The sequence below is a fragment of the Notothenia rossii genome (genome assembly GCF_949606895.1).
Source record: "Notothenia rossii genome assembly, chromosome: 10".
Lineage (NCBI taxonomy): Eukaryota > Metazoa > Chordata > Actinopteri > Perciformes > Nototheniidae > Notothenia > Notothenia rossii.
Genome location: NC_136908.1, coordinates 7939059 through 7954808, shown reverse-complemented (window position 1 = coordinate 7954808; position 15750 = coordinate 7939059). Strand labels below are relative to the sequence as shown.

The window sequence follows — 15750 nt, the reverse complement described above, 5'->3', positions numbered from 1 at the left end:
ACAGGTCTGTTTTCATGTTAGTGAGGATTAAACAACACTGCAGATTGAACATTGAAGTTCCTTTTGGCTGCACCAAATTCTGACTTTAATGAAAAATAAAATGATATCAAAAACATTTGTGCTCTGTTCCAATTGTTCGTAAAGGAAGTACAAAAAAGACGAATGCTATTTGAAGTATTTGAAGTCATTAGTGTAATGATTTAATTATTTATGAGTGCCAAGGCATAACTTAGTATGGGAAAAGCTTTCAAGATATTATTGAAATGAAATGCAAATGGGTTTTCCTCTCTGCACATGGAAAGCCTGGAAATGGGTTTCAGTCAGCTGTTTCTCGCTCTGTGAGGGGAAGAGAATCTAAGCTTTGTGTACTTGTCCTATTTTTGTCCCTTCAATTGAACTTCTCCTCCCCCGTCTCTACCTTTCTTACCTGAGCCGGTCAGCTCTTTCACCTTCCACTGTACATTTATCTCTGTACATGCTGTGTCTATATATTCAAGATTTAGCAAATAGAAGTCCAACACAACAAACAGAACAGGTTGGATAGACTCAGCACAGTCACTGTCTCAGAGATAACACACATTTAAGTGACTGTATTATGTCCTCTTAATTTCCACTGTCCCCAGCAGGGCCTTATCACATGGACAGACATGCTGTTCTTTGGCTTGTTTTTTGATTTTTAAACATTCATTTTTGTGCTGTTGCCAGGTACTTGTATTCCCTGGATGATGGTGAAGTTGCCAGTCAGCCCGCACACATGTTGATTTCTTGGTTTCCTGCCCGCTCACGATCGTACGCGGAGCATAATCCTCCATGTGTTTCGCTCTGGGCTCAATCATCTGGAATGACAGAATTAGGGAGGAACAGCGCGGCGCCTGCAGGGCAGAACAGCAGCCTTCTGACTTTGCGTAGTATCTATAAGTCACTGGTGTGTACTTTACTTGTTTTAATCTATTCTGATAAAGTGTGCCTCCTCCTGCATGACAACTCACTTCAGCCCCTGTAATGACAGCATAACTTACTCCATAATGTGCATTGATTGCTTCAACCACCACTGTAAGTCATCCACAGCCGCCAAATCCATACATGACATGAGTTGGTGATGGAACGATGGGGAGGGGACACGTGATTTGTGTGGAGGTCATGGCATGCATAGTAAATATGACAGACAGCTCAATTGGAACACTTCACCTTCCCTGTTGTAGAGGTGAAAAGTGAAACTTGACATCTTAGCTTTTGGACTAAAGCACAGCTTAACAACGCAGTTTATAGAAACAGCATTATGGAATTGTATTTGTTAGAAGTTTGTCCACCAGTATATGTGGAAATCATAAGCTGTGAAGAGCCATCTGTACATCCTATCCTTTTCAGTTAGTGAAAAGAAGTACAAGGGCAACACGCCTTAAGTGAACCTGAGCCGTTGTTGTTATTTACTCAATATATTGGCCTCTCTTAGGATGACATTCATCATTTTTTTAAATGTACGATATAGGCGTTTTGATCATTGAATTGATATATCAATCGATATCAATGGAGCGTTACACCTTTAGTTTGTATAAAGCTAATTATCTGGGCATGTTCTAACTTGTTCAGCTTACAGTAGGAACAGATAAACACACTGTTTACTAATACATTTAATTTTTATTTATTTTTTAAGCACACAACATTCTTTGCAATACGTTTGCTCTTACTAGAGCCACATGCAGACACAACTCACAGCATATGGAGAAATCCTAAGCTTGTCAGGGTTGCTGTATGACCCCACTGTACCATATTTAAATGTAACATTCGTTTCAGTTTCTGAATACCGTGAAGCTTGTGTCATACCAGACTGTGTCAGCATCCAAGACATCCACAAATTAGGCTTAGGAATCTACTGGGAACACTTGATTATAAGGGGGGAGGAAAAGGTCAGGCCATTCATCAGCTACCTGGTCATTACAGCCACACCAATGGAAACTGTGACAAATGAACCCTTCTGACTCTAATGGACTTGGCATTCTGGTATTCTGAATGCACACTCCAGTGCGACTTGGAGTCAACAAGCCACATTCATTCACTGCATTCAGAGAGCTGGAACACTCGTAACCTCTCCAGGCCAAGACCAATTGCAATTAACAAGGACCTACATAGAATAAGGGATATGTAATGGATGAGGATGTGGGAGGAAATGGATGAATAAGAAAACAGGCATTGTGTCATTATGAAACCTTAAAGTGGACCTATTATGCTATATTGGAAATATTTTAGGGCCATACCTATACAAAACATGTCTGTGAAGTTTTTTAATTAAAATACCAAACAGTTCACCCATTGTAGCCATGCCTCATACCAGTGGCGTAGCTGTGGGTCCATCATGACAATGGAATAGGGGGTGCATTTTTTTTACCGTGAGTAAATTAGAAAGTAAAGTAAGTTTTGCCGTGAGTGGATGAAAGTCTTATTTCTTCTTGAGGTCTACAGTTTAGCGTGTACACATTTGCTGAATATGAAAAGACTCTCAGTGTGTGCCCATGTGCGAGTCCGACTGTCAAGGATAAACAACCTGTACAAACAACTGGATATATCCAGTCTCTGATAGTGTAACGTTATTATGAGTGCTCTCATACTTGTTTAATTCTGAAATTGTATATTTTTATATAAATATATGTGTGTATATGTCCGCATCTATAGCCTGTTATTGTCTCATTATACCGAAATGTGAATGAATTAAAAGTAAATATATAAGTCTTCATGAACACATCTGTCCATCAGACAGAGGGCTGCTGTGTCATCATTAATGGACGTCTCTTTAAAATGACCGCTCAGAGGAGAGAAGTTCTCATTTCTCTAACCGCCTGCTGCTTCCCCTCCTCTCTCCTCGGTTCCCCTCCTCAGTCCTCCGCTCGCATCTCCTGTGCGCGGCATTAAGTCTCGAGGCTAGGAGTCGAGGATAGGAGTCGAGGAGGGGAAATTTAAGAATTGAGAAACCTCTCATATGCTGCCATGCCTCTGTCCTTTAATCCTCTTTAGCTTTTGTTTCCTTTTTGTCTTTCTCGATGCTCTTAAACGCATGTTGTGTCGCCATGGATTTGTGTGGGCATCAGAGAATAAGTACGCCTAATTATTTTTTAAATTGCAGATCTTCAGATCCTATTTCACCTAGATATATTCTCAAAAATGACTGTAATTTTGGCAACAGCTCAAACTGTTAGCCGAAAGGTTCCCCCAGGGACCTTGCATTTCCCCAAACTCTCCCGCTGTGTTTTCCCATCGACGGCGCTGTTTGCTCTCCGACCGAGCCCCGAACACGAGAGCGAGCCCCCGGTGGCAGTAATTACTGCACCACTCAAGCGACATGACAAATGAACAAATGTCACAATACCACAGCTTGCTCGCTCACTCTTTGCTTCAACAGTCTTACACACCGGCCGTGAAATCCTCTTTCTCTCTGTCTCTTATCCACAAACACAAATAATGAAAGTTTTACTGCAGGCAATCGAACGGAGCAGGTGAAGGCTGTGACAGGTGTGCACACCCCTTTGGTGGAGCAGAAAGAAAGGAAAGCAGAGGGAGGATGAGACACTATTGGATAGCCTATCAGGAAGCAGGCAGCCATGTCCGTAGCAGCAGGGTCGTATGCCGAGCGCTAATTACATTGATAAATGGTGTTGGCTGCGAGTCCCACTACCAGCGATTTAAAGCCTCGGTGACCCTAACTATCACCATACGTGAAGGACAAAGCATGCAGGGTGCAGGGAGAAAGAGCGAGAAGTGGAGAAAGAAGCTGTCTCTGTGTGGGAAAAAAAGAAAGATGTGATGCCTGTTGATATTACCCGCCTGTATTATCATCATTTCATGGCGCCCACAAAGCTAATTGAATCCGCACCTCCACTGAATCCTCTTTACCGCTGGCACCTTCATTACATTTTTTTTTGTAACGCAACACTTCACATGTGTCACATGACTCACTGAAAAAAACACACACACACACACACACACACACACACACACACACACACACACACACACACACACACACACACACACACACACACACACACACACACACACACACACACACACACACACACACACACACACACACACACACACACACACACACACACACACACACACACACACACACATAAAAGATGGAACACGTTTGCACAGCTTATTTTCTGCTGTGGCTCACACTGACAAAAGCGACATAATGCCTGTTTACCAGCTGTGTGTGTGTGCTAGAGAAACATGAAGGGATTCAAAGGAGGGGAGGGTCCTCACAGGGGATGAATTCAATACTTTTGCAACCATCATGTAAAGACTGTTGCATGGAAAGCTGTGGATTTGTATGAGTGTGTTTACATGTGTGAAGCTGAGGCAGAAGGAGAAAGGAGAGAATATGAAAAAGGGAATCCTACAGAAAAGTATTCATGTGTGTCTTTGCACATTTCTCTGTGTGTGCGTTGATGCCTTTTTGTGTTTGAGAGCGAGAGCAGGGTGCCCTGGGATTGATTCTCCCTCTGTTTCCCATCGTACGCATCATCAAAGGGAGACGTGGTGATCTTGAATACAATTAAGAAGGCTCAGCCCTGACACTACTGTAATCAAACAGACCGGGGCAGAAGAGATGAGGACGTCAACTCCGGCTGCTGCATCTGCACTTTCATCTATTGCCCTTTTCCCATCCTGTCACTTTTCTGTCGATGTGAGGGATGTGTGTGCAGAACACGGTCGATGGTGGGTCTAACTTATCAGGCCTGAGTCATCGAGGATCTTTTCAGTGCAAAAACCTGAAAAAAAGCAGGGTTAAAAGAAGAATGTTCCAAATGTACACTATTTGCTGGATCCTGATCCTTTTAGGGAAGTTTAGTGGTTCTAAAGTGAATGCATCGAAAACCAGCAAAATATGCATAAATATACAATTATTTTTTGTTCAATACCATTTTTATTAACAAGCAATCTAACATCTTTGAGACGGCTTGGTATATTATGTGGCGGAACTTTTTGTTACAGTAGAGAACCTTTTTTGACAGTATTTCTTTTTTCCTCAAATGCCTCTGAGGGCTTCCGTACTTTCTTTCGTCTTCTTCCGTAATCAGGGTTAGGGTTAAGTGATGAGAACATGTGTCATTGTAAACTGAGTTTAAAGAAATGCTGATCCATCTCATTCAACAACACAGTCTCAGATGACCTAAAGATGTAACATTTTATTTTACAGTGTTAACTACATGGCTCACATATTTTTATGGAGCAGGGGAAGCTAGCTGTTTTACACCTTCATGCTCGATCTGCGGGTAAAAGTTTTAAAAGGCAAAATGGTGCCAAGTAAGGTCAAGATCTATCTAGACTAGAGAGACTATTGTTATCCAGCAAAAATATGTACTGGGCTTTAGATGACTGCAAAGAGTTTTGTTCCCTTGCTTTGATGATGAAGACGGGAGGCGTGTGTGCGTTGGTGTTCGGATCAGGGGAGCACAGGTTCAAACCCCACTGCAGTCAGCATGTCGTTGTGTCCCTGGGCAAGACACTTCACCCCAAATTGCTCCTGTGGCGTTTTTGTCCACAGTATTGAGTATGTAAGTTGCTTTGGATTAAAGCGTCCTACAAGTAACATGTAATGTAATGAAGAGGTTGAATTCGTTTTTTGCCATATTGTAATTAAATACATTACGACAAAAATAAAATGAGAAAGCAGAGAGAAGAAGTTTTTCAAGTTTAGCTATTTGTGGCAGGGGCAGAAATAACAATTTTTTAAAGACATAATCACATCATATGAACTCTTCACTGTTATTTTGGGGGCATTTAGGATGCAGCAGAGACGCTGTGATCCACTGCAGTCAAAATTGCTCAATTCTTCACTGCAGGGGCCGAGGCTACATTTGGCCCATTTCAACACCCATCTGTTCCCATAGAAAGCCATTTACAGAGAACATTAGAGGCTTTAACAATGAGCTGCTCAGCCTTCAACCCATCTCAAATCGCAGCACGTTAGATTTTTACTGCAAGCACAGAGTAAAATATTACAGGAAGAATACTTTGCTATAGTAGCTGCTTTAAAATATATCATAAGAAGATTCAACGTTCGTCCTCCTGACTGCACATAGCTAACATTTACATATGGATAGCGGAGCTTTTTGAATGTGCACACTATGAAATCATTTTGTAAATGTAACAATTTTCCATGACCAGAAGATTTATTGGACAGTAAAAACTCATCAAAAGAAGACTGTTCAGTGGTTTAGTGTAGGCATGAAATATTTATCCTTTTGCTTTTTAGGCTTGGTGTAAAGAAGGTTCCTTTTTTTTCTTACCAAGCCTTATTCATCAAACAAATATTTATTCAAAACTAAATTCCTTTTAACAGGTCCTCACTCTGTAGGGCCACTTCAATGTTGCACAAAGCTTTTCTGGGTGCACTTCATCAAGGATGTGTTCTTTGTTAATTGTCTGTCTATTCATCACTGAGCAGGAAATACAAAAAAATGTCTAGGAGAAATTAGGAGTGTATAACAGAGTTGCCAAATCTGATCTTGCTTCATAACATATCAGATATCACAGCTGTGGGCAATTGTAGATTAATTAAAATGAATTCAACACATCCCTCTAGGAATTACTTTTCAACAATGAACAATTTCTTTCAAATAAAGCAGTTATTGTTAAAACATGCCTGTTCAAAACGGGCCGACTGCTGCTGCTCCTTCGAGACATCTTCATACTCAGTCCTGCAATACAGCTATGTCAGAGTTCTCAGAAAGAAACACCAGAGATACACACTCCTGTTCATGGGAGAACTCACCAAGAACAAAATTACTATTAGCCAAGGTAGCTTACTTTTCTACTTTACATTTGAGTTGTAAAATGCAATGGCTATTGACTTGTAAATTGAGATTGCAAGAAACAAAACTCAACAGAAAGTGGGAAAAGGGGACCCTATACAAGACTCAAAACAAAGACATTTGACTGGAACCATAGCCAATAGATACATGTATCTTCAATAATATAATAACATGAAGACATATCCCTATCCTTTTATTTTGTATTGCCTTGCTGGCCTTTTGTTACATGACTGTAATGTTGTTGTAACCAGCGTGTCATTGCCACAGTATAATGTGACAATAAAGATTCAAATACCAATGTAATGGCTGTAGAATAACGCCACTGTGGAGTTAATTTTGGTTGTTTATTTATTTATTTTCTATTTATTTATTTCAATCGTGAAGCATTCATATACTGGTTTAGTTGTGCAGATTGTCATGCAAAATAGGTCTCAGTTGGGAGGGAGCCTTGGTTCCAATATTTTGTTTCCCTTGGGACTCATTTGATGAGGGACTGTCCCCCATCTTAAAAAGTGCCACTGAAATGTTTGTCAGTCAGGTTTTGATCAGCCACAGGGCACACGGGCAGCCAGTGAGTGTTTGGTTTAAATATGTGTTTATGGTGATAGACTTTTGTTGTGTATGCTTTATTTAATTTGTTTATAATGTGTTTTCTCTTAGGTTGATAACCTAACTTAAAATGGATTTGTAAGAAGAAAAAGCTAACAGTGTATGGAGGAAGTTAACTTTGAAGCTAACTTAAAGAATAATTCCTAAACAAAAGCTGAGTGGTCACGCCCAGTGTTGTCCAACCCTTTTCGGTGGGAGTAAATCCGAACAGCCACTCTTAGGATTAACATGAGTTCCCTTCTCTTTTATCATACAATTCTGTCTGCCACAATCTCCCCAGAAAATGAAAGCTTCATTTACAGCAGCCATGACAAATATAGGGTACTATACCAATTTCTAAATGACTAATAAGTCCAATAATGTATTATGCCAAGTACTTTTATAAATCACTTAATTTGTAAGCAACATTATTTGGCAAAGTAGTTGAAAACTGTTAACAATAACATATTAGTCATTGAAAAATGTATAACATTTGTTTTATTACTCAGCAACAAAAATATTGCCTTACATTAAGGTTCCTTTAAACAGCGTTCAACTCACTACACAATTAGAGCTAAATGGAGAAAACCACATACTTGGCTTAATAAGACTGGGTTCAAATGTAATATTTGTTCTGAGGACGCAAAATAAAATGTTGTGAGATCCATAAAGTGTTTATGGTCATATCCATCCATAAGATTTTGATATTTCTAAGCTTTCTTTAGCCGGATGTTTGACACTGGATGAAAGAGTATCACCCAAAACAAAAAGGACTCTGATCTACAGATGAATCTCACCATTAGTGTCACACCGTTGGTCAAGGGGGAATATAACCTGGCAGTGGTGCATTACAGAACAAAAGGGCCACAAGAAGCATTAGAAGGGCCAGGGGGGGCCGTGGATACCGGCACCAAACTTTGTCAAACCAGTGAACTGATTGACATGCACGGCAGCGTACACGTAACAGATCAGAACAAATGTCAAAGTTAATTTTAGCAAACAAGTATGCATTAAAATTAACTGCCTGCCAGCTGTATCTCAGTGCACCGTGGACCAAATGGGTTCATACAAGCTGATGCCAGTAGCAGACAGAGGATATTATTTACTAAAAGCCACACACACAGATACAAAGGAACTGATTTAGATTATGTCTCTTCTCATTGCAGAACAATACTCTGCAGCCAGAAAGGGGAGACTTTTGTTGACCATGCAGGAAATGAAGGTGACGTGTCGAATTCTTCCCAAAGATGATGTGATGTTTTGTCTTTCTCCTGACCGCGCTTCCAGTCGTGATGAGGATTAATGATCATGAGGCAGCTGAGCCACTTTGGCAAAGGGTAGCACACTAAAAAAACAACAATTATGCATTTGAATTAATACTACAAATTGCTACAACTAATTTATGCACAATCAATCTCAACATGTGAATGGTTCGGAAAAAACTTGATTATTGGTGTGTTTTTAAAGGTTGACTTTTGTTTTTGGTTTTACTTCTCTGCACATAAAGCCACTGTGAGGGCAGACTGCAAAGTGCACACAGCTAGCTGCTCACATTATTAGTTAAATAGACAGAAGGAATTATGCAGCGAAATGTGTCGGCAGCGTTTTGCATATTAATGTGCTTGTGCGGCTGCTGTGCAATTTCTAAGACTGTTAAATGCATCGGTCTCTATTGCTAACAGCGGGAATACTTTGTTCTGCATTAAAAGGTAAAAGTGCACTCTCTTAATGTATTCAATTCTTTGGAAATAAGAAGAAAAAAGAAGGCAGTGCTGTGGAGACTTAGCTGGAGGTCACACAGATAAAGTAGTAGTGGTTTTAACTCCATACAACATGAACTCAACAGCTGCTATTATAACTGTGATCTCCTGCTTTGCTACTAATGTACTGCGTATCTCTTTTACTGTTTAATTGCCTCCCATCATTTACCATGTCAAACAGTTCAGCTCCGACCCCCAGCCCCCCCAGCCCCCCCCTCCCCCACTCAACCCCCCCTGCTTCTCTCTGTTTGGCTCGTCATCATCTTCTCATCTTTGCTCCTCCTCAGCCAACAAGACAAGTTCAGCAACGGGAAGCCTGTTGCCAGGCAACAGCCCAGAGTGTATGATTAAAACTTTGATTTCCAATCTATCACCTGAGAGACTGATGTGGCTTCCTTCCTCTGATGCTCCGCAGAGCAGCTGGGATGGACTCGTGCACGGCAGCTCCACACTCGCCAAATGAATCTTTACTGTGAAATGAAACATTTGGTTCACATGGAGCCGGGCTTCCTCATCTTCCAGCAACTTGACATCCAGCTACACCTTCAGAATGTCATTTTGTGTCCTGATTCAAAACTTGTGCTCACCTAACTTGGTTCATTTGGGGATTTCTGGACATTTGTTCTCTCCTGACTCCTGATAGCTTTGGTCTTTTGCCCATTCAGCCATGACTTTAAATAAAAGTAGTGAGGGTATGAGACGGATAAAAGGAGGAACAAAACTTCATTCATGTGTGCTTTTTTGGATGTCAAAGGCCTCGCAGATGACGGTGTTACAACCAGGTTTCATCACTGTGATTGATTCTGATCCGTCTGAGATACTCTTAAGTTCTGGGTGACGATTTGAAAGATGAATAGAGGAGGAAGGAACAGAGCGTAGGTGTTTGTGAGTGTGAGTCCTTCCACATTCACATATAATGAGTAGTGTCAGGGCCTCCTAACAGTTCGGCCTCAGGCAATAAAGTGATACATGAATGTCATATTTATCGAGGCATGTCTGTGTGTGTGTGTGTGCCACGCACATGTTCAATATATGTGTGCCAGCGATCCGAGATTTATCGAGAGAGGCTGCTCCCCTCTGGCATCCATGGCACCCCAATAGGGAGGAAATCAAATCTAGAGGCCAAAGATGATACGTTGGTGACACAAAGAGAAAAAAGGATGAGGCGAAAGTGAGATGAGATGTTGTGCTCCGAGCGGAGAAAAACTTGAAAAAAAGATGGAATCGAAGGGTGAAAATTGACGGACATTTTGTGGCTTCAGGAGACGGGATGAAAAAATAAAGAGGTCTGAGATTGGAGAGAGGAAGGAGACACAAGGGGACTTGACAGTGGCAGCCACATTAAAAAGGAAGATGGGGAAAAGGGAGACATGTGCAGGGTTTTGACAGAAACAAGCATCGATGGGTATGAAGGCTGAACCACCGTGAATTGAATGTTTCTTTCCCCAACAGGTGGCATCTGAAAAGCCAGAAAAAGCCAATTAAACCGCTATACTCTTTGAAAGCCAGAATCAAACAGAAGCTGCACACTGAACATTTTGAAAGACATCAGACATATCGATATCTCAGTTAAAACTTGAATCACCACTTTCAGCGGGAAGGATCACCTACACAGTGCAGTGTATGATATTAATGAGGAGGAGGACATGAAAGATAGAGGCGTAACAGGTTTAGAGGGCACAGCCAACCATGGAGGGTAAATACAGTTCAGACCTGAATATGACCAGGACAGGTACTGCACAAATCAACAAGGACCACCGAAAGCATCCAAGTAAGTCTTATAGTTGTTCATTTATGGTGTATACGCAGGGGTGCAGATAAGTGGTACGCAGGTACGCATGCGCAGCAACAATCTGAAATGCGTACCGTCACTTGTGTCACAAAGCGCATTTGCGTATCGACGTAGGCTACTTGTGAAGCTTTTCCAGTTAGATCACCGGACGACAGAGTCGGTTTCCGTGTGCAAAGACAAGGCTGCTGTTAACGTCGGCCTGTACAGCAGCACTGCGCTAAAACAGCTGATCACAACGTTCACACGCTCTGTGGTCACGAAGCTCTGCACTGCACTGCACTGCACTCCACTACCACTCCCCCCCTCCCCGTTGACATTCGCGATACAGAGAGTTTCATACTCCACTACCACCCCTCCCCCCTCCCGTTGACATTCGCGATACAGAGGGCTTCATACTACTTATGCTTTGTTTTGTGCTAAAAACTACAATATATTTTGTTAGGCACTCACTTTTGAGTATCTAACATTAGCAAGCGTTTTGAACAACTTTTAAACAAAGAGTATGTCAGTTATTTCTATGCTTTATATTAGCAGCATTGCTCGTAGTCATGTGGCCTGTTGCGCTGTGTTTCTAACCCACAGTTTTCCGGGGGAGCTCCTCTGTAGGCTGATGTCCGGTTGAGTAGTTTTCACACATCAGATCCTGGTAATCACTAAGCTCCTCTCTGTTGGTTACATCTGTCATCTGTGGAGGTAGACACATACAGAACAGTTGGAGACAGGAAACCGACAGACGAGATTTCCTCTCAGTCAGACTGCTGCAGAGGAGAGGACAGGGAAACCCTCGGCACTACAGGAAGGTGTGAGGAGAGGAGAGAGAAAAGACTAAGGAGTTGCTGCTTTTTATTGTTTTTTTTTAATGCCGGTGTCCATCTGGGCTCCCTTCGTTGAGAGACACATACACTCAGAGATGGCAAAAGTACACACATCCTTTACTCAAGTAGAAGTACAGATACTCGTGTTTAAAAATACTCTGCGTAAAAGTAGAAGTACTGACTAAACTTCTTTACTCAAGTAAAAGTAAAGAGGGCTTTGAAATGTACTTAAGTAAAAAGTACCCATAACTAGCAGCTGTTTTAAAGAGTACCTGACCTCCCTTTATATTAATAGAACAATAATGTCATTGTTAGCTAATGAATGTTTCCATGCTGAACAACGGCAACATGACAACGTTTTCATTGGTCCCTCTTCTTTAGAGAAGACCAGGAAATGATGGATACACGGATCGTGTTCAAATCAATAGGCACGCAATGACTCTAAATAATAATGATCACGCCACCAAACACACATTCAAACTAAAGGAACCAGCCTGTTTGGAAAATGTAAGAAGTAGAAAGTTCAGGTTTTAGTGTTCAAAATGTAAGAAGTAAAAGTAAAAAGTTGTCAGAAAAATAAGTAGTGGAGTAAAGTACTGATACCAGAACAATGTACTTAAGTAACAAAGTTTTGTACTCCACTACTTCCCCCAGGTAGTTGTGATTGAATGGTTTCTTGTGTTGGTTTCACACGTTTCACACAAGTGATGTTAGAAACCACGCGGCAGGTTGTCTCACAAAGCAGGATTACTCTGGTATTTGCCAAACGTTGCTGAATAAAGCAAAGAACATTGTTTTGTGACAGAATGTAAAGAACAAGCTGAACATTAATATACTTTGAGACTATTTGCCATGAATTTTTTAGAAAAGATAATTTTTTCTCAGGAAATAATCTCAAACAAACAATAATAATGATTCCTTATCATAAATATTTCCAAAGCTCAAAGCTCAACAAATTACACACATATCATACATGTAATGTAACGGTCATGCACTGTGGACAATACCCACAGGAGCAAATTCAGGGGAAATGTCTTGCGCAAGGACACAACGGCTTTACAGACGCAGCGGCGGCGGGTTTCCATCTGGTGTTCCCCAACACCAGATGATCAACGCACAGCCCACTGCGCCACTCCGCCAATTTTCACACCTTGAAGTCATCAAGGTGCTTTACAAGTACACATGACACGCATATCATACATGTAACGGTCATGCACTGTGGACAATACGGCTTTATAGACGCAGCGGCGACGGGTTTCGAACTGGAGTTCCCTAACACCCCATTGATCTGATGATCAACGCACAGACCACTGCGCCACTGTGCCACTCCGCCCCTGACTTTATTTCAAGCTCCAGAAGGAAAGCTTGTCAAAACATGTTGGATTACTTTTTAGTTCTGCTTGTTTTGATTAACCTTCAAGATTTAACTATTGGGTTCATGTTTTTTTTCTTTGTTATTTTCTTCGTTTGAACTCAAAGCATGCAACCAATTATTATTGTATGGATAACAATTTCCTAGTTGGTGGGAACTTAGAGTAAAGACCCCATATATATATATATAATTATAATAATATATATATAATATATAATAGTGCTAACATTACATCTAACTGCAATGTATATAAGGTATTAGGAGTCTAAGGTAAATATGTATCCCTTTTAATCATACTGTAGAACATATTGCTAGCTTCTTATCTGCATAGTATGGTCAAATGTGACGAACATGTTCAGCTTTATTTTAAAATCCTCTGTTTTCACTCTTGTTTGATATATCGTATAAACTCTTTTTGTGGCTGCTTGTAAACTTATCAACCAAGTTATCGCCCTTTGGTTAATGACTTTGGATCAGGTAGCTGATTGCCAAAGTGCTTTAGGATTTTATAGAAAGTGCTGCTGCAGCATGGGCAAACTACCTCCTCAAGCCTGTGTGTCATTTTAAGCATATTAGGCTGCAGTAATTTGCCTTCTAGCTTTAATTACAATATCACAGAAGGGTTTCATCATGTTGCCTCAGTTTACAATAAAAGCGTTGGAAAGCAAAGCTGTTGCCTCATCAGGTTTAATTGTTTCTGTAGGTGCTGTGAAGTATACAGACTGAAAGACTGATGCTTGCAATCATTTCACAAGGTGTATAAAATACTGTACGGATTCGTTTTACGCCACTACCTGTTAGCCACTAAAGTGTGACTTTTACAAGTGTTGTTAAGATTGTTTCTTTACTCTTTACATAATGGCGCTAACGGGGCACTAGATTTATTTCTTTAAAGTTTTCTTTCTTGAGGTTAAACACAAAAACAAATCATGATCAGCAAAGAAAATTGCAAGTTAAAAGATGTACAAATATAATGACCACAGGAGAGAAATATGTTGTGAGTTTTACCAACCTGCTTTCACAAATCTCAGGGGGTCGGGGTTTACTTTAAGAAGTAAGAAGAAGGCAATGTGTAGAAAGACAAAAAAACTTTCTGCAGTGGGAACATTTCTTTCTGCCTTTGCAACCACAATATCATTTAGAAAAAATAATGAAGAAATGTGGCTTTCCTTTAAGCACCAATGGTGTGTGAGTGATGGGGTGTTTACTCACCGTTGTGGGGGATTTGAGTGGGTGTGCTGCTGCTGCTGCTTCATCCACTCCGGGCTCTGACTGCTGGCAGAGTGTGATTGAAGTGGAATGACTGATAGTTTGATTTTACAAATACCTGAGGAGCTGAACAAAGCACCGTATCCGGCGGGCGTTGCACCCTCTGGGATTGGTGTTGTGTGTTCCCCCCCCCTCCAAAGCAGCTAGCTGGGAGCTTTTTCATTACACAGAGTGTAGTTGATTGCATTTTCTCCGGCACTCTCTGAAGTGTCTAAATGGAGCCACTATACAGTCATCGCCTCAACACCATTCAGGCTACAAGCCGCTGTTTAGAGTGTCAATTCAGTCAGCTATACATACAAATTAACACACTTCAAAATGTGTATACTCCGATATACTTGTCCAATACAAATGTTCAGTTTTTAAAAATCTATGCCCAAATGTCATGTAATCACAATCACTAGCATCGCAGAGCAATATATGCTGGAAGCTGTGATCGACACTTGCAAGAAGAGCAAACAAGTTGACATGTATTCACCGTTTTAAGGCTTTGCTCTATTTATGTAATTCTATATACTGTCAGTCTTTAATCTACTAAACTTAATGGGAGATCTGAAAATCCAATGTAATATGCAGGGAATGAGGGAATACACAGAGAAAAGGAGGAATGAGGCGCCCGTTTTGCTGCATATTTGTTTCTCTAAGTTTGAATTTAAATGTCAAATTCACCTACTCTACATAGTTTGACATGTTTAAAGCCACAAGACAACACAACATGTGGAATGAACTTACCCAGAGGAGGTTTGATATCGCTCTGTAACACTTCACCCTCGAAGTCTTGCACACAGAGGAAGCCCTGCAGAGCTTTCACTTTGCTTTGCACATTTATGTATGAGCACACTGCACACTGTTGAAAAAAACATAGTCTGCCATGAAAAATGCACAAACATGGAGAATATTACCGTGGTCACTGTGGTAAAGTAAGATATTTAATATTTCGGCAATATATGCATGAAAAAACTAATCAATATTGTCTGCCTGAAACTATTTACAAAGCCCGCGTCCCACTGTCCCGAAATGTACACCCAATGAACAAACGAATATGGAATTGTGAATTTCACGCAGAGATGGCCCCGAAACACACACAAAGGCAACATTTACATTACATTTAAGACATACAACTGCAACAAAAGTAACAAAAACAATTATGTTAAAGTACTATGATACTGTACTGATATTTTCAGACTTCGTTCTTTACTTTATCCGTCTTTATAGATACGAAGTTTTCTCCGTAATGTTGTTTCCATAGCAACAACAGCTTCCTGTCAACTCACCTTCAAAATAATATATTATATACTTTTCAGTTTCACAGAACACAAATTGGGTTATTTACATA

General features: G+C 40.7%; 1 long non-coding RNA gene across 1 annotated transcript; it reads right to left on the bottom strand.

The window, feature by feature from the left end:
* Nucleotides 1-11363: 11363 nt before the first annotated feature.
* On the bottom strand, nt 11364-15252 carry LOC307020954. The gene is made up of 3 exons (XR_013803028.1): nt 15147-15252; nt 14358-14420; nt 11364-11643 (listed from the first exon to the last, which is right to left on the bottom strand). It is a non-coding gene; the product is annotated as an uncharacterized lncRNA (long non-coding RNA).
* Nucleotides 15253-15750: the final 498 nt, after the last annotated feature.